Source organism: Jaculus jaculus, chromosome 15 (genome assembly GCF_020740685.1).
Source record: "Jaculus jaculus isolate mJacJac1 chromosome 15, mJacJac1.mat.Y.cur, whole genome shotgun sequence".
Lineage (NCBI taxonomy): Eukaryota > Metazoa > Chordata > Mammalia > Rodentia > Dipodidae > Jaculus > Jaculus jaculus.
In genome coordinates, this window is record NC_059116.1 from 70,966,471 (window position 1) to 70,987,994 (window position 21,524).

The following is a 21,524-nucleotide window of genomic DNA, read 5'->3' on the forward strand; positions in this document are numbered from 1 at the left end:
TTCCTTCTCTCTCTTTTTTTTTTTTTTTTTTTGTTTTTCAAGATAGGGTCGCACTCTAGCCCAGGCTGACCTGGAATTCACTATGTAGTCTCAGGGTGGCCTCAAACTCACGGCCATCCTCCTACCTCTGCCTCCCAAGTGCTGGGATTAAAAGCGTGAACCACCACGCCTGGCAAAGAACTTCCTTTTCTTATTGGATTCGGTAACTGTCAGTCTAAGATCAAAACATGACTAAGATTGGTTTCTTCTAAAGGCCAACAGAAAGAATCTCCTTAGATCTATTATGGGTCTTTCCCCTTATTTCCACTTGACATAAGGACACCAGTTACAGTGACTTGAGTTCCACTCTAAAGGTCTCATTTTAACTTAAATGTTGCTATGAAGAACATATTTCCCAAATTATGTTCATTACATTCTCTAAATTATTGTCATATAAGGTATTGGAATCTTAACATAGGAACATGGAGTGGGTTTATAATTTATTCCATAATGTAAATATACATGTTTTTCAAATGTCTATGAGATGTTGCTGTTGGAGTGAAATAATATTGTATTAGCTACTTATTGCTGTGCCACAATATCTGACCAAAGCCACTTAAAGAAAGAAAGGTTTATTTTTGCTCACAGTTTGAGGGTATACCGTGATGTCAGGAGCAGGAGACAGCTGGTCAAATTGCCTCTGCAGTTACAAAGCTGAGACAGATGAATGCTGGTACTCAGCTCATTTTCTCTTTTTAACAGTACAGCAAATCCAATCCATGGAATCACACTACCCAAATTTAGAGAGGATTTCCAGACCTCAGTTAATCTGATCTAGAAACTCTCTGGCAATGTTTGTTTCCATGGTGATTTTAAATCCCATCACATTGACAATCAAGGTTAACCATCATAGCTAGGAAAGAATGCATCATAATGTTTCAGCAATAATTGCTACTGCTGACATTTTCCTTTCAGACCATTTATTTTCATAGTTTTTATTATAGTTATGTTGAGGCATACTTTACAAATGATGAACTCACTCCTTTAGAGTGTACAATTCAGAGGATTATATCTATACCATCAAGCTTTAATATGTTTGGGTTATTCATAAAATAAACTTCAGGGTTAGAAATTTGGCTCAACACTTGAGTGTGTTCTCTGTGCAAGCATAAGGGCCTGAGGGGGCTGGAGAGCATCTGAAATTAAGTCTATAGGACCAAGGCAAGCAGTTAGTCATGGCCACATGTACCTGTAATCCCAGTCCCACAGGAGAGCCAAGATACAAGAATCCCATAATGAATCCTCTACACCCAAACTCCAAAATTAGTAAAAAAATAAAATAAAATAAAATAAAATAAAATAAAATAAAATAAAATAAAGAAAGGAAGGAAGGAAGAAAGGAAGGAAGGAAGAAAGAAGCTAATAACAAAAAAGTCAGAAGAACAATGAAGAAGAACACCCTACCTTCCACTGCAGCCACCACAGATGAGTCTTTCCCCACCAGCCTCAGGGGGAGGGACACCATACACAGCACACCACACACACAGTCAGAAGCTCACAGTCACAGAGGTAAAAGAAGAAGGAAAAGAGGAGAGGGAAGAAGAAAATATATTAGCAATTACTCACTCCCCTTATACTATGGATGACATTGCTTTCATTCTCATCTCTATGATTTTTGCCTATTCTGAGCATTTCCTCTAAGTGGAATATTTGCATTGAGTATTTTTATTGTGATTGGCTTTTTTCACTTAAGATATTTTCAGTCATTCTGTATGGAAATATGGATTAGCACCATCGGTGAATTTATTATAAAATAATCAGATATATATAAATATACATATTGTGGTTTGAATATACAATGTCTCCTACAGCCGTGTGTGTTTGTGATTAGACCTAAGACTTAAATCCCAGATGGTAAACCTTGCTGGAGGAAGTGTATCACTTGGAAAAGGGATTTTCTAGTCCAACCACCTTCCAGTAATAATAATAGCCAGATAAAACTTGTTGCTTCCTCCCGGCTGATGTTACAAGATGTGATACTCTGTTGTCTGCTTTGCCATATAGTCAGCACCATGATTAAACTTCTCCTCAAGCTGGGTGTGGTGGCATATGCCTTTAATGCCAGCACTCAGGAGACAGAGGCAGAAGGATTGCCATGAGTTTGAGGCTACCCTGAGAAGGCAGAGTGAATTCCGAGTCAGCCTGGGCTAGAGTGAGATCCTACCTTGTAAAACAAAAAAAAAACAAAAAAAAAAAAAAAAAGGAAAAGACAAACTTCTCCTTAAAACTGTAGATCAAAACCAACCCTTTCCCTCCATCAGCTGCTTCTGGTCATACATTTAGTCCCAGCAATGAGAAGATGACAGTGAAAGAAAATTGATACCAAGAAGTGGAGCCATTGCTTCAGCAAGACTAAGTATGTAATGTTGGGCTTTTGGAACTAGTTTTTAGGAGAAATATGGAAGGATTTGAAACTTTAGAGTAGAGAAGCTTTGCAATGCTGTATGCAGAACAATGGGCTGTTCTGACAACTTTGAAAGACTGCAATGTAGAAAGAGCCATGTGATGTGAAAGCTCAACTTACCAGAGAAAAGAAAGGACTTTCTTCAGAACTGGACTAGAGGCAGTTCATATGATTCTCGGGTGTAGATGGTTGTTGCATTCAGTTTGTGCACTGAGAACTTGAGCAAAGTTGAATTTTAAAAAGTAATGGATGAGTGTATTTAGCATAGGAAAATATAGACCACTAAAACATGAAAAGTGTAATATTTGGCACAGAAGGAAATGAGGACTTTTTATTTATCTATTATTTTTTACCACACTACAGCTGCAATTCTCAGGAGATCATTACTGTCAAAGTTGGGCCAGATGCTGTGACTCTGGGTCAAAGAAGGAATGCTCATTCTTTTGAAAAGAGAAGGCCCACAGAATGAATGCTGAAGGAGGTTTGCGTTATTCAAAGACATGTCACCATTGGATAAAGGTATTTGGCTGTGGTATCCGTTCTGTACTAGTTTTGGAGGTATGTGACAAATGCATCAAAGTGAGGATAGTTGAATTTCAACATGGTTTTCTGGAGTTGACTGCTGAGATCAGAGATGTGGAGCAGGGTCCTGCATGGTGGTTATGGAATGTTACAAGATGGAGAGGGTAAGGTGAGCCGTGGCTCATGGTGGACATACCAGGATGTTGGAGATGCTAAGTTTATAGGATGGTTGCCAAGGAAAGTTTCTGCTTTGGGAAGCCAGTGGCACAGCTTTAGGGCTTTTGGAGCCCAGAAGATTTATCATGAGGCCTAATTTCTGGAATGGAGCTGTCAGATTTGATATTTATCTTGCTGGATTTCCATCTTGTGTCATTGCAGTCTTTCCTTGCTATATTTGGAGTGGGAATGCTTATTGTTTGCCATTATGTATTGAAAGTACGTAACTTGTGTTTTAACTTTATAGGGCTCACAATTAAGATTGGCTTAGATCACAAATGAAAGTTTGGGTATTTCAAAAGCTCTAATATCAGTAAAGAGTGTGGGGAATTTTAAAGTTAGACTGCATGCAATTTGTATCATGAAATAGCCATGAGACTATGGGAGCCAAGAGAAGAGCTTAGTGGTTTACATGAAACATATTCTCCATAGCCTCATGCATTTGTGATTAAGCCTCATACTTAATCTCTACCTGGAAGAACCAGGGATTTGAGGAAGTGGAACCTTTCTGGGTGTCACAGGGGCAAGCCTGTGGATTTTATTTTCAAGCCAGTTTGCCAGTGATGATCACCAGTTCACTCTTGGCCGCTTCCTCAGAGCTGACAGACCAAGGTGCAGGGTTCAACTGTCTACTCTGCCATATTTTTCCTAACATAATGGAACTTCCAGAACTATTTAAGACTGAATAAGCCTTTTCTTTCACTAAGCTGCTTCTGGTCAGGTGTTTTGTCTCAGCAATGAGACGGTAACTGCAACACATGTTAACATTCATCAGCTGTTGGAAATTTGATTTATTAATATTATTTTGCCTTGGGATTAATGTTACCATGAATATCCATGTGCAAATTGTTGTATAGACAGATATTCTTGTTTAAATTTTGAGTACATTTAATTTTTATTTATTTATTTGATATATAGAGAGAGGTAATTAGGGAGAGAAAGGGCAAGCATAATCCTCCAGCCAGTGGAAACAGATTCCAGATGCATGTTAACCACCTTTTACAGATGGCTTATGTGGGTCCTGGAGAAATCAAGCCTCAGTCCTTTGGCTTTGCTGGCAAGCCCCTTGACAGCTAAGCCATCTCTCTAACCCTCATTTAATTCTTTTTCATATACACTTTGGGAAAAAAAATTTCTGACTCATAAGGTCAGTGTATTCTCCACATTTTAAGATTATGTCCTCTTTGTTCAATTTTAGTCATCACAACACTTACTAAGAAGGATCTACCTGTCTATGGCACATATTTTTTTTTCTGTTTGTTTATTAAAATGTTTTTTTTTTAAATTTAATTTATTAGTTTTCATTTCAGTGAATACAGGCAGTTTGGTACCATTATTTAGGCTCATCTGTGATCTACCCCCTCCCATTAGACCCTCCTTGTTAATGAAAATGGGTCGTGCATTTTGATGACTAATGACAAGTGCCCTTTCATATGTTTATTCCCAATATTATTGTTTGAAAGCAGGTTCATCTGGGTTTATTGTTCATTGTATAAAGTTGTTTTGCTATTTTGGAGATGTGAAGACATGTAATCTAGACATGATTCTTATCCTTCTTAGATATAAGATTGTCAGATATGTTCATTTGCTCTGAGTTATCCTTATTTGTTTAGTAGTGTTCATGAAGAGCAAGCTCCACTAGTTTTTATGGAGTCTAATGGGCAGATGCTATCCTTGTTGTTTGTGCATTGGACATCAAATCTAATAAGACTGATAAGATCAAAAGTATTCTATTTTAAGATTTTTAATCATATCTTATGTATAGATGTATGATTTGTGTTTAATTTTTATATCTGGTAATAACCAGGAAGAATGGTTTTACTCTTTTGTACTGGATATTCAGTTGTGACAGAATAATGTGTTCTAAGGGATACTCTTTGCTCTGTCCAAAAAACACTTGATCATGATTTGAGAGTCTATGTCAGGAAACTAACATACATTTCATTGAACTATATCATATGTCTGTTCTTATGTCAGGATTATAGCTCCTTAACCACTACACATTTTTGTTAGCTCTTCAAATCAGGAACTATAAGATATCCAACTTTCCTATTTTTCAAGAATAATTTATTTATTGTGAATCCCAAGCATTTTCTATAATTTTTTTATAAATTTCTCAAAAATTCTAGCTTTAAAAGGAAGATTGGAAAATTGTAGAAATTACATTGAGTCTATAGATCAAATTGTGTATATCGCCTTCTTTAATAATAACACTTCCCAACCATGAAATGAATATGGAATAGTTTTTTGTGTTTTTTTTGAGGTAGGGCCTTGTTCTAGCCCAGGCTGACCTGGAATACACTATGTAGTCTCAGGGTGGCTTCAAACTCATGGTGATTCTCCCATCTCTGCCTCCTGAGTGCTGGAATTAAAGGTGTGTGCCACTAAGGCTAGCTTAGTTCATTTATTAACTCTTTAATTACACACAATATACTTTCTACAATTAATTTTCTAAATACAGTTAATTTACCTACAATAGTTAATACTTTTCATTGAAATGTTTCAGAACTATTTTGCTAAATATGTTGCTATATATTTCATTTTTTATTCCACCACAAAAAAGAATTTTTTTTTTTACTTTCAGTTATCGGTTGTGTGTTCCTTATATATAAAAATAAGTTTTTTGCATGCTGAACTTTTACTAAGAAGCCTTATTGAACTTCCTTGAGTTTTTCAATGGCTCCTTTGGATTTTCTGTGCATAGAACATATCATCTTTCAAGTAAAGGTGTTTCCAATGTGGAAAGTTTCTGTTTTATATTCTTCTGTAAATTCCTTTAGTAGACTTTGATAGAATTTTAACTAAAGGTAGACAGAATAGACATACTTATCTTGTTATTTTAATGCATGTGCATGAATCATGTATTTATGGTCTATATGTATTTGTGTGTGTGTGTGCATGTGGAGGTCAGAGAACAGTCTTGGGCCTCAGTGTATGACTTCCACTTCGTTTAGTGCATGGTCTGTTGTTTTCCACTGTTAAATTTACCAAGCTAGTTAGCCCATGAACCTCAGGGAGATTCTACTGGCCCCAACTCCCTTCTACCTGTGGGTGCACTGGCATAACAGATGCCCTGCACATCCTTTGGCTTTTATCTTTTTTTGTAGTCACCTTCTCCTTGCTGGAACAAAACTCTCAACCAGTAACAGCTGATGGGAGAAAGTTTCATTTAGGCTTACAGTCTCAAGGGGTACTTTCATGCTGTTAGGAAAGAAACATGGCAGGGGCAGAGGCTGGACATAACAGCAGCATAATTAGCAATAAGAGAGTGAGCCAAATTCTGGATTTGGAGAACTGGATATAACACTGCAAAGCCCACATCCACCAACACACTTCCTCCAGCAAGGTTGCTTCTCCAAAACTGTTACCAGCTGGGGACTAAGTGTTCAAACCACATGAGTTTATGAAGGACATCTGATTTAAACTGCCACACATGGGAACTGGATATCCAAGCTCAGGTATTTATACTTGTGCAGTATTTTTTTAATTTATTTACATATTTGAGAGAAAGAGGGAGATAGAGAGAAAGAATGGACATGCTAGGGCCTCACTGCAAAAGAAATCCAAATGCATGTGCCACATTGTGCATCCGGATTACATGAGTTCTGGGGAATCAAACCTGGGCCCTTTGGTTTTGTAGGCAAGCAAGCCCCTTAACTACTAAGACATCTCTCCATTCCTGGATTAAGTATTTTATCCACCCTGTCATCTCCCAAACCCATTTTCTCCTTTCCCTTATTTTGAATAAAGACCATTGGTGAACATTGAATAACATGTTGCATCTGGGATTTTTTTTTTATTAACATGCCAAAATTCTGCTTAATGGAGAAATTGAATGATCTCTTTCCCAGATGCATCCTCCCAATTTTTATTAATCTCTTAGGAATTTCTTAATCCAGTCAAAATGATAGCCAAGATTAGCCACCACACTGATTAATTCTCTTAACAATTACTTCCTGTGTTTTGCCATCACATGGAGTTCAGACCCTTAATCTGACTTTTGAGGAAGAGACATAGAAGCATTCAGTCCATGACACTAGAAATTATAATATTCTAAATCATATTCTTTTTTGTTTTTGTTGTTTTGTTTTGTTTTTAAGAGTAAGGGTCTCACTTTAACTCATATTGACCTGGAATTCACTCTGTAGCTCCAGGCTGTCTTCAAACTCATAGCAATCCTCCTACCTCTGCCTTCCAAGTGTTGGGATTAAAGGCATACACCACCATGCCTGGCTAAATTACTTCATTTTAATTCAGGAATTAATCCTAATATAAATATTTCCATCTAGATTTTCAATTCTACTTAGGTCTGTTGGTTTAGTTCTATACTTGAGGTATGGTCCAGAGAATTGGTATTAAAAATGGAAATGAGGAGACTTCTGGTCAAGATGGTGTCTGCCTAACCATGTAGCACCTCTCCAGGAAGGAAAGTAAAGGCATTAAGTGTTCACTGGGTCTTTTAGGGGAGAGCTCCAATAGATCGCCAGTGGGAGGGTGCAGAGGGGCAAAAAAAAAGGAAAGTGACTGATTCCCTCACTCCTGGGTAGCCCATCAGTCCCCCAATTCCCCTCCTCCCAAGCAGCTGCCATAAGCATAGTCCCAGCCTCAGGATACTCCCGCACTTACTACATTGAAGGGGACCCAGGCCACCATAGTTCCACTTCCCTCACTGCGCAGGGGCAATCACCCTGGCTACTCCCGCACATGTACAGCCTTGGGCCAGCTCCACCCACTGGCCTGCATGAGCTCAGGCTCCATCCATCCACCCACTTTTGCAAGCTCAGCCTGCTCTGCCCATCTGCCCACTGGCCGCCCATCCACAAGCAAGCTCAATCCCATTCCACCTGCCCATGTGCAAATTCCAGCTTGCTCTGCCCATACACCCGTGCCAGCTCAGGGCCAATCCCTTGTCTACCTAGCAGCCACCCACCTATCTGCCTGAGGCACGGGAGCTCAGGCCCATCCCATCTGCATGCACGAGGCATGCATGAGCTCAGGTTGATCTTCCCACCCACACATGAGCTCAGGACTGCTCTGCCTGTCTTCTTCCCTGCTGGTGAGCTCAGGACAGCTCCCCCAAGCGACACCACCTTCTCCACCCACCAAGACTATAGATCTACTCTCTTTGCCCATACACTGACATGGACAGAGCACAGCGTAAAAGATATACCATGAAAAATCAAATGCAAGTAAATTCAGGAAGATCACTCAGTCCTACAATGAATGTCTCTAATCAAAAAATAGAAGATACAATAGGATCAGGACACCAAAATGAAGCCATGAGCAATGCAACCCTGACCAAGCTACTGGTAGAATTTGCAGAAATGTAACAAAGGACCAATAATTATGTGGATGTTGCCAACACTAGACTAGATATAATAGATTAGAAAATGGAAGGAGTTCAATGACAGTTAAGAGATATTAAAGATAGTGAAAAAAAGACAACCTCAAAAAATCAGCTGGGGCTGCTAACTGAAGACATAAATAAATGCAAGGATGAATTCCAAGAAACATCAAGAAAATCAGAAAATGATGTCAAAAGGGAGCTTGCAGGACAGATAGAAACCATACATAGAATAGTAGCAGAAAATGCAAACATAATTGAACAAACCCAAAACACTTTAGATGCTCTCAAGAATAAAGTCAGCCATGAGGAGGATAGAAACTCATGTCTGGAAGACAAGACAGAAGAAACAGCTTGAGAGTTCAAAATTTTCAATAAATTCAAGAGTTTCTGTGGACAGAACATGAGGGAATAGTGGGATACACTTAAATGTTCTAACATCCGAATCACGGGAATAGCAGAAGGAGAAGAAATTCAGACCAAATGCATGGAGAACTTATTTAATAAAATAAGTGAAGAAAACTTTCCCACTCTCTCAAAAGAAAGGCCCATCAAGATACCAGAAGCTAACAGAACTCCAAACAGATTGGAACAAAGGAGAACCTCTCTAAGACAAATTGTCATTAAAACTCTAAACACTGACACCAAAGAGAAGATCCTAAATGAAACTAGGAAAAAACTACCCATCACTTTTAATGGTAACCCCATTAGATTACTTCAGACTTCTCAATGGAAACCCTGAAAGCCAGAAGTGCCTGGAATGGAACACTGAAAAGTTTAAGAACCTATGGCTTCCAACCCAAACTGTTTAACCCAACAATAGTATCCCTCGTAATAGATGGTGAAAGAAAAACTTTCCATGTTAAAACTCAGCTTTGCAATTATATGAACACAGAAACAAACCTACAGAGAATATTTCAGGAAATTCTCCACACAGAAGAATCAAATAATCAACCTCAAATGCCTACAAGAAGTCGATCACAATAACCAAACTTACAGAAGCACAAAAACCGTTAAAGTCCATGAAAACATCAAACCACATATACCAACACAATATGGCAGGGATCAAATCAGACCTCACAGTCATTACCTAAATATTAATGGTCTTAATTAACCCAACAGGAGACATAAGCTAACAGAGTGGATCAGAAAATTAGACTGTCTTCAAGAAACCCACCTCACCACTAAAGACAGATACCTCCTCAGGGTGGAAGAATGGAAAACGATAATCCAAGCAAATAGAAATAACAAACAAGCAGGCATAGCTATACTAATATTAGATGAAATAGACTTCAAACCAAAATAATAATAAAAAAACAATGAAGGCCACTTCCTACTTATCAAGGGAATGATCCATCAAGAACATATCACAATCACAAATCTTTATGTACCAAACACAAGGGAACTACAGTCCATAAAACAAAACCTACTTGACAATAAAACAGAAATAACCACCAACACCATCATAGTTGAGGACTTCAATACACCATTATCAGTAATAGATAGATCATCCAAACAGAAACTCAACAGGGAAGTAAGAGAGCTCAACAAAGCCACAGAACAATTAGACCTACTGGACATCTACAGAATATTCCACCCCAAATCCACAGCTACACATTCTTCTCAGCAGCCCATGGAATATTTTCCAGAATGGATCTTATACTGGGTTACAAAACCTGCCTCAATATATTTAGGAAGATTTATATAGTTTACATAATTCCCTGCATGATATCAGATATTATATTGCTAGAAATTAACAATAAAAGGCACACCAAGAATCCCATCTGCTCCTGGAAAGTGAACAGCACACTTTTAAACAAAAAATGGGTAGTGGATGAAATAAAAAGTGAAATTGTGGGCTGGAGAGATGGCTTAATGTTTAAGCACTTGCCTGTGAAGCCTAAAGATCCTGGTTCGGGACTTGATTCTTCAGGACCCACGTTAGCCAGATGCACAAGGGAGTGCACACAGCTGGAGTTCGTTTGCAGTGGCTGGAAGCCCTGGTGAACCCATTCTCTCTCTCTCTCTCTCTCTCTCTCGCTGTCAAATAAATAATAAACACAAAAAAAATTAAAAATGAAATTGTGAAATTTCCAGACATGAATGACAATGAGAACACATTGTACAAAAACTTGTGGGACACAGTGAAGATGGTCCTCAGGGGAAAATAAATAGCACTAAATGCCTTCATAACAAAGACAGAAAGATCTCAAATCAATAACCTAACCATCCACCTAAAGGCACTGGAAAAGCAAGAAAAATCCAACCCAAAAAACTCCATAGAAAAGAAATAATTAAGATCAGAGCAGAAATTAATGAATTGGAAACTAGGAAAACAATTAAGAAAATTGACAAAACAAAGAGCTAGTTATTTGAATAAATAAACAAGATTGACAACCCACTGGCCAATTTGATAGAGCAAGAAAAGCATCAATGCTTCAAATTAACAAAATTTGAAATGAAAAAGGAGAGATCACAACATAAATAAGTGAAATTGGGAGAAGCATCAGGACTTATTTCAAAAACCTCTACTCTACAAAACTGGATAACATGGACGAAATGGATAAATTCCTGGCCACATAATATCTACCAAAGCTAAAATCAGAGCAGATTAATCTCCTAAACAATCCTATCACACTCATTGAGATTGAAAAGGCAATAAAAAAAAATCCTCCCAAAAAAGAATATTCCAGGACCAGATGGCTTCTCAGCTGAATTCTATCAAACCTTTATGGAAGAACTCAGAACAATCTTCTCAAACTGTGTCACACAATTGGAGAACAGGAAAATCTCCCCAACTCCTGCTATGAAGCTAGTATCACTCTAATTCCACTATCAGGCAGAGATGCCTTAAGAATGGAAAACTACCAGCCTATTTTCCTGGTAAACTTATACACAATGAGCCTGAACAAAATCCTACCATACCAAATACAACAATACATCAAAAGTATTATCCACTTTGATCAAGTGGGATTCATCCCAGGAATGCAGGGGTGGTTCAACATATGAAAATCTGTGAATATAATACACCATATAAACAAGGTTAAACACAAAAGCCACATGATCATTTAGATAACTGCAGAAAAGGCCTTTGAAAAAATACAACATCACTTCATGAACAAAACATTGAAAAGAATCAAAATGATCGGTTTGTATAACACAATAAAGGTTATATACAAAGCTCCTAAAGCCCAAATAATACTTAATGGAGAGAGACTGGAAGAATTTCCAATGAGATCAGGAACAAGACAGGGGTGTCCACTCTTACCTTTGCTGTTCAATATAGTACTGGAAGTCCTAGCTCAAGCAATAACACAGGAGAAAGAAATAAAAAGGATGCAATTTGGAAAGGAAGAAGTTAAGTTAGCTCTATTCCCAGATGACAAGATTCTATACATAAGAGACCTAAGAGACTCCATCCTAAAGCACTTGAAGGTGATTAACACCTTTAGCAAAGTATCAGGATACAAAATCAGTGCACAAAAAGCAGTAGCCTTTCCGTATGCAATTGACAAAGATACAGAGAAAGAAATAAGGGTCAGTGTCCCGTTTTCAACAACAACAACAAAAAAAATACCTTGGAATAATGTTAGCCAAGGGAGTAAAAGATCTATACAATGAAAACATAAAAACATTCACAAAAGAAATTGAAGAGGACTTGAAAAACTTGGAAGCCCTCCCATGCTCCTGGAGAGGCAGAATTAACATTGTGAAAATGACAATCCTAAAAGTCAATATACAGACTTAATGCAATTCCAATTAACATCCCAACACTGTTCTTCACAGAGATAGAAAAAGTGATCTCAAAATTCATATGGAAAGGCAGAAGGCCTCAGATATCCAAGCATATCCTCAGCAAAAGAAGTAGCTCTGGAGGCATCACCATACTTGATCTAAAGCTATATTACAAATCCATAGTAATAAAATAAAACAGTATCTTACTGGCATAAAAACAGTAGTCTAGACCAGTGAAACAGGATCAAGGACCCAGACTTTGAGTCAAGTAACTACAGCTACTTGCTATTTGACAAAAGCCCTTAAAATATAGGCTGGAAAAAGACAGCATCTTCAACAAATGATGCTGGGCAAACAGGATAACCATATGCAAGAAACGGAAACTTGATCCACACATCTATCTCTCCATGTACAGCACTCAAGTTGAAATCGTTCACAGACCACAATATAAGACAAGAAGCTTGGCTACTACTAGAAGAAAAGACAGGAGGAACATTCCATGACATATGAATGGAAAAAGAGGGGACTACCGATTAAGATGGCAGCTTAGGAACAACACCAAAGCAGCCTGGGGGAGAAAAAGCCAAAGAATACCCAGCAAAATATGCACTTTCACTAAAAAGTGAGGTGTAAAAGAAAGTAAAATGGCAGCAGAAAAGTGGGAGAGATCCAGGGCATCCAGAGCCCACACTGGCAGGCCTAAGTGGCCCCTGCAACAGCAGCACTGGCTCCACCTCTGGAAGCAACAGCTTCCGCTCTGGCAGCAGCTGCTCCAGAAGCAGCAGCAGCATTGGCAGCTCTGGCTCCAGCAGCTGCAGTGGTGGTTACAGCAGTGATGGATCCAGTAGTAGCAGTGGTGACTACAGCAGTGGCAGATCCAGCAGCAGCAGCTTCAGCAGTGGCAGCAGCAGTGGTGCCAGATCTGTGTGGCCACAGATGCCAGGCTTGGCTTGCCCCACAGGAAAAGCCAGTGCACAGCCCCGGAAAACAGAACAGCAGTACAGCAATCCAGCCAGCCTACTTGAACCCACAGGGCACCAAAGAGGGACGCATACTGAGACCAAAATCATCCTAAAAGGTAACCGGGATTGCACCAGGAAAAGGTCTCACTTGGTTACAAGCTGACTTGAAACCCTCAACAGACCAGAAATTTTAACCTCTTTGTTGATACAGGATCTGGTAGTTATAATACTTACTCTTTCATAAATACCCAGTGCTGTTTTTCATTGAATGTGTACATTGCTTAGTTATATTTAAAATCTATCTGTATTTTGTTCCACTTAGCCTACTTGAATACTCCCATAGCAGGCAAACACAACCCCTAGAAACACCATTGTAGACACTCTGAGAATGATGAGACACACCTAACACCTTAAGCTCCTACCCTGAAGTTCCACAACATCAGATCAATTGATACAGCTAAAAATACCCAGCTAGATAGAAAATCCAGGCAATCACTTAATACAAGATGCAAAAATATATACATTAAAACACAACAAACACTAAAAAGCAAAGAAAAAATAAATGCAACAAAAAGTGTTAGTGCATCAGAAATGACCTATACTAACAAGAAGTTTGAAGAAATGCCTGAGAAAGATTTCAAAAGAATGATTGTAAATATGTTCAAAGAAGTCAAAGAAGAAATCAAAGAAGACACAGGACACTAATTTAATGAAATAAAGAAGTCAATACAAGACATAAATATGGAAATAGAAATAATGAAGAAAAACCAGTCAGAATTACTAGCAATGAAGAACACAATTAATAAAATAAAAAAACTCTGTAGAAAATCTCATCAGTAGAATGGATGAAGGAGAGGACAGAATATCTAAGCTAGAAGTCCAGGTGGTATATCTAATATAGTCCAACAAAGAGAAAGACAAACTAATAGAAAAGTATGAATGGGAATTTCAAGATATTCAGGACACTATGAAAAGATCAAACATAAGAATTCAGGGCATAGTAGAAGGAGAAGAATTTCACTCCAAAGTCATAGTAGGTGTCTTCAACAAAATCACAGAAGGAAACTTCCTTGAAATTGGGAAAGAGGGCCCAATGTTGATACAGTAAGCCTTTAGAAGACTAGCCAGACAAAACCAGGAATGAACCTTTCCTCACCATATTATAATCAAACTACCAAACACACAAACCAAAGAAAAAATACTGAAAGCAGTTAGAAAAATCAAGTTACCTACAAAGGCAAGCCCATCAGAATTACACCAGATTACTCAACACAAACATTAAAAGACAGAAAGGCTTGGAGTGATGTAATAGAAGTTCTGAAAGATAACAACTGTCAACCAAGGTTACTTTATCCTGCAAAGCTCTCCATTCAAATAGACAGAGAAATAAGGACATTCCATGACAAAAGCAGGTTAAAGGAGTATTTGAAGACAAAACCATTTCTACAGAAAATACTTGAAAGAATCCTCCATGCCAAAGAGAAGGAAAAGCACACATATAAAAAACCTGGAAAAAAAGAACAATACTCAAATGCTAGCTAACACAAGAGAACAAAGGGAGAACCAGAACTAAAGAAAAAAAAATGGCAAACATAAATACACAACTTTCAATAGTATCTCTTAATATCAATGGCCTCTATGCCCCAAACAAAAGACACAGGTTTTCAGACTGGGTTAAAAAGCAGGATCCTACAATGTGTTGTCTCAAAGAAACTCACGTTTCTTCAATGGATGTACATTATCTTAGGGTGAAAGGTTGGAAAACGGTGTTTCAAGCAAATGGGGCTAGAAAACAAGCAAGGGTTGCTATCTTAGTATCTGACAAGGTAGACTTCAGTCCAATGTTACTCAAGAAAGATAAGGAAGGTCACTTTATATTGGTCAAGGGCACACTCCAACAGGAGGACATTACCATCCTAAGCATATATGCACCTAAGATGGAGGCTCCTAAATTCATCAAACAAATGCTTTTAGAACTAAGGTAACAGTTAACAGCAAACACAGTGGTAGTGGGGGACTTCAACACCCCACTTTCACAAATTGACAGGTCATCCCAGTAAAAAATAAAGAGAGAGGCATCTGGACTAAATGAGATCATAGAAGGAATGGAGCTAACAAATATCTACAGGACATTTCATCCAAATGCTGCAGAATATACATTCTTTTCAGCAGCACATTGAACATTCTCTAAAATAGACCATATATTAGGACACAATGGAAATCTTAACAAATACAGGAAAATCGTAATAATTCCTTGCATTCTGTCTGACCACAATGGAATCAAACTAAAAATCATTAGCAGGAAAAGCTATAGATCTACACAAAATTATGGAAACTAAACAATACACTCCTAAGTGATGAATGTGTCAATGAAGAAATCAAGAAAGAAATCAAAGAATTCATAGAGTCAAATAATAATGAGAACACAACATACCAAAATCACTGGGACATAATGAAGGCAATTCTAATAGGTAAATTTATAGCTTTAAGTGCCTATGTTAAGAAATTCGCAAGGTTGCAAGGAAAACACCTAATGCTTCACCTTAAAGCCTTGGAAAAAGAAGAATAAGGCAAACCAAACATCAGTAGACTGGAAGAAATAATAAAGACTAGGGCAGAACTTAATGAAACAGAAAGAAAAAAAAAATTTCAAAGAATCAGTGAAACAGAGTTGGTTCTTTGAAAGGATAAACAAGATTTATAAACCCTTAGCAAATCTGACCAAAAGAAAGGGAGAAGAGACACAAATGAATCAAATTAGAGATCAAAAAGGTCACATCACAATAGACACCAGATAAATTCAAAAAATAATAGTTACATACTATAAAAACATATACTCCACTAAGTATGAAAATCTGAAAGAAATGGATGATTTCCGTGATTTATATGACCTACGTAAATTAAATCAAGATGAGAATAATGACTTAAATAGACTTATAATAAGTATGGAGATCCAAGCAGTTATCAAAATCTCCCAAATAAAAAAAGTCCAGTCCCAGATGGATTCACTGCTGAATTTTACCAGACCTTCAGGGAAGAACTAATGCCATTGCTTCTTAAGCTTTAAAAAGAAGGAATCCTACCAAACTCGTTCTACAAAGCCAGAATCACCCAGATAACAAAACCAGGCAAAGACAGAACAAAAAAAGAAAATTACAGACCAATTTCCCTCATGAACATAGGTGCAAAAATTCTCAACAAAATATTGGCAAACAGAATACAAGAATATATCAGAAAGATCATTCACCCGAACCAAATAGGCTTTATACCAGAGATTCAGGGATGGTTCAACATATGAAAATCAATAAATGTAATACATTATATAAATGGACTGAAGGACAAAAATCATATGATCATCCCATTAGCCACAGAAAAAGCATTTGACAAAGTCCAACATCCCTTCATGATAAAAGTCCTACAGAGATGAGAAATAAAAGGATCATATCTCAATATAATAAAGACTATTTATGTCAAGCCTACAGAAAACATATTACTAAATTGGGAAAAACTGGAAGCTTTTCCACTAAAATAAGGAACAAGAAAAGGGTTTACACTGTATCCACTTTTATTTAATATAGTACTGGAAGTCTTAGCCATAGCAATAAGGCAAGAGACACACATGAAAGGGGTACAAATTGGAAAGGAAGAGATCAAGTTATCATTATTTGCATATGACATGATTCTATATATAAAGGACCCTAAAGACTTTACCAGTAAACTGTTAGAGCTGATAAACACCTACAGCCATGTAGCAGGATACAAAATAAATAGGCAGAAATCGGTAGCATTCCTATATACTAACAACAAACACACAGAGGATGAAATCAGATCATCACTCCCATTCATAATTGCATCAGAGAAAATAAGGTACCTTGTAATAAACCTAACCAAGGAAGTAAAGGATCTCTGTAATGAAAACTATAAAACACTCAATTGCAGAGGACACTAGGAAATGGAAAAACATCCCTTGTTCCTGGATTGGAAGAATCAATATTGTGAAAATGGCTATCTTACCAAAAGCAATCTACAAATTTAATACAATCATCATTAAAATTTCAATGGCATTCTTCAAGGAAATAGAAAAAAATCCAAAAATTCATTTGGAATCACAAAAATCCTCAAATATCTAATATAATACTGAGCAACAAAAATGAGGCTTGTGGTATCACTATACCTGATTTTAACCTATACTACAGAGCCATAGTAACAAAAACAGCATGGTACTGGCACAAAAGCAGACATATAGATCAATGGACCAGAATAGAGGACCCAGATGCAAGTCCAAGTAGCTACAGCCACCTGATATTCGATAAAAATGCCAAAAATACTCATTGGAGAAAAGACAGCTTCTTCAGCAAATGGTGCTGGGTAAAGTGGATATTTACCTGTAGAAAGATGAAAATGGATTCTTTTCTCTCTCCATGCACAAGAATTAAGTCCAAATGGATTAAAGACCTTAGCATCAGACCAGAAACTCTGATACTGCTAGAGGAAAAAGTAGGGGAAACCCTTCAACATATTGGTCTTGCCAAAGACTTTTGGGATATAACCCCAATAGCTCAGGCAATAAAGCCACAGATTAGTCACTGGGACCTCATGAAATTACAAAGTTTTTGTACAGCAAAGGACACTGTGAATAAAGCAAAGAGGCAACCTACAGAATGGGAAAAAATCTTTATAGCTATACATATGATAGGAGATTAATATCTAGGATATACAAAGAACTCAAAAACTCAAGTAATAAGAAATCAAACAAGCCAATTAAAAATGGGCTATGGAACTAAACACAGAGTTCTCAAAAGAAGAAATACGAATGGCGTATAAGCATCTAAAAAAGTGTTCTACATCACTAGTCATCAGGGAAATGCAGATTAAAACTACATTGAGATTGCATTTCACTACTATCATATTGGATACCATCAGCAAACAAATGACCATAAGTGCTGGTGGGGATGTGGAAAAAGAGGAAACTTTCTACACTGTTGGTGGGAATACAATCTGGTCCAGCCATTGTGGAAATCAGTGTGGAGGTTCCTAAGACAGCTAAAAATTGATCTACCATATGACCCAGCTATAGCACTCCTAGGCATATATCCTAAGGACTCATCTCATTTCCTTAGAATTACATGCTCTACCATGTTTATTGCTGCTCAATTCATAATACCTGGGAAATGGAATCAGCCTAGATATCCCTCAACTGATGAATGGGTAATGAAGACATTGCACATTTATACAATGGAGTTCTATTCAGCAGTAAAGAAAAATGAAGTTGTGAAATTTGCAGGAAAATGGATCGATCTGGAAAGTATTATACTAAGTGAGGTAACCCAGGACCAGAAAGCCAAGCGTCACATGTTCTCTCTCATATGTGGATCCTAGCTACAGGTGACTGGGCTTCTGCGTGAGAAGGAAAACACTCAGTAGCAGAGGCCAGTAAGCTAGAAAAGATATAGAAAGGGAAGAGATAGGAAGGGAGGGGGATGCTTAAGGATGGTATTGTATATGTGAAAGTAGAAGAATAGATTAACGGGGTCTAAAAGGCCCAAAATGAGGTCTGGGGAAGAGATCGAGTAAAGGAAATGTGGAGGGACAGACAATCAAAATCTAAGAGGCTATAAATAAAACTTGTAATCCTACTTTTTTGGACAATGGAACACTCAGGAGCCATAGATTGTTACTATAAAATTTTCAGTGCCAATGATGGAATATCTTCCAGTGAATTGTTGTCCAGGAATATCCCTGATTCCCCCAAAACATTATAGGCCATTGCCAAGGCCCTTGGTTTCTCACCAGGAATAGATGGTAAGACCCTATTGCTGAAGACTCCATATATTTGGGCTGTAAGGCCAATGAGAAATCTTGCTGGAACTGAGCTGATAACCTCCTCCCTGTAGACCAGCAGACAGAAAGCTGGAAGAAGCCATTCTGTATCCAATGGGAGAAAGAGAAATCACCAGTGAAGATATTCATCAGTGGACACTGCAAGCCTTATAATTGGCCATTGAGGCCAAATGAGCCAATGGGTGCAATAGTGGCACATCTGTTATGGGGGAAGCCAAGTGCCCTCTAATTGGACTGGAGACCTGCTCCATGCAAGGGACTACATCCCTGATACTGAAAACTTAAAGCAGGGTTAGTCATAAGCCGTAGGTGTATAACATCTGCTGTTGTCTGGCCAAATGTATATACTATGCTTATCAATCTGCCCTGTAAGCCCTTCTGTTAATGTTCACATCCTTATATTAATGCTACTCTCACTTTTGGTTGAGAATCTCCTCTTTTCAGATAGCAGTGACCTTGGAACGACTCAGAAGGTATCATGGTGATGGAAAGAAATGACCACAGTGCTCAGTACTGAAATATCTCTATCACACCTTCCCAGGCTCAGGGTCTAATGTGGAAGAGGTGTTGGAAAGAGTGTAAGAGCCAAAGGAAGGGCAGGAATCCATATAACATGCTCCCTCCAAACACAAAATTGCCTGGATATCCATGGCCTCACTGTGCCTTATACTACCTGCATAAGACCATCATTAGAGGAGGAAAAGATCAAGGTATCAAAAGTTAATGAGAGACTGACTGAGATGGGGAGCGGGTATAATGGAGACTGGAGTTTCAAAGGGGTAATGGGGGGGGGAAGGGAGGGTATCACCATGGGGTATTTTTTATTATCATGGAAGTTTTTATTCAAAAAAAATGTTTTAAAGGGCTGAGAGAGATAGCTTAGCAGTTATGCGCTTGCCTGTGAAGCCTAAGGACCCCGGTTCGAGACTCGATTCCCCAGGACCCATGTTAGCCAGATGCACAAAGGGGCGCACGCATCTGGAATTCGTCTGCAGTGGCTGGAAGCCCTGGTGCGCCCATTCTCTCTTTCTCTCTCTCTCTCTCTCTCTCTCTCTCTCTACCTCTTTCTCTGTATGTCAATTTCAAATAAATAAATTTTTTAAAAAAGTTTTAAAAAAAGAATGGAAAAAGACTTCCTGAACAAAACCCCAGTAGCACAGGATCTTAAGAAATCACTCAACCAAAGGTATCACATGAAGCTGAAGAATTTCTTCACAGACAATCATACAATAAGTAAAGCCAATAGATTACCCACAGAATGGGAGAAAATATTTGCTGAATACACAACTGACAGAGGGCTAATCGCTAGAGTCTACAAAGAACTCAAAAACCTAAACAAAATGTCAAACAACCCACTCAGAAAACGGGGCAAAGAACTGGATAGGCAGTTCACAGAGGAAGAAATACAAATGGCTAACACACACATAAGAAAATGTTCATCATCCCTAATCATGAGGGAAATGCAAATTAAAACAACTATGAGATTCCACTTTAGCCCAGTAAGGATAGCAAACAATAAAAAATCAAGTAAAACTAAATGCTGGTGAGGATGTGGAGAAATAGGAAACCTCTTCCACTGTTTCTGGGAATATAAGATGATACAACTACTTTAGAAAGCAATATGGAGACTCCTAAAAAAGCTGACTATAGAGTTACCAACAGACTCAGTTATTCCCTTACTGGGCATGTATCCTAAATCCTCCAAGCTGTAGTCCAGAGAGAATTGCTCAACCATATTTATAGCAGCTCAATTCACAATAGCTAAAAGCTGGAATCAGCCCAGATGTCCATCACTAGATGAATGGATAAATAAGATGTGGTAGAATTGTACACAGAAGGAAGAAAAAAAAATATACAACGAAATTTGAAAAAAAAAAAGTCAAAACTGGTACAGATCATTTTCAGTGAACCTACCCAATCACAGAAAGATGATCACCACATAGTCTCACTCATCTTCATCACCTAGCCTGAATGTATCCAAGATGCCGACATACCCAACAAGCATCTCGAGTACTGGATAGTAGGGTGGGTGGAGAGGGAAGGGAGGGCAAGAAAGGGGGTGGGGGACACAAATCTGGACCCAAATGGCAATGGTGCCATAAAATTCTATATCCTAAGATGCAGACCAAATGGTTGAACCTTCACCAGGTCCTTAGAGGGAATATCTGAGTCACAAAGCACTGGAGAGGGTAGAATAAAGACTGGCCTTCATCTTCTACTACCTCTCTCTCCCTCCCTCCCTCTTCTAGCTTTTTAAAATTACTTATCTTTTTCTTCCATCTCTTTGTGGGCACTGACCTGTAACTCCCAGGACCAGCATGTGGCTATCACCCACAATGAGCTTTGGATCAGAGAGACCTACATGTTTTCCTAAAGGAATGATAGATTTCTGTCAGAGTACTTGATGTCCCACCAAATGTTAGTGGTAAGAACCTACTGCTGAAGACACCATAGCGGTTGA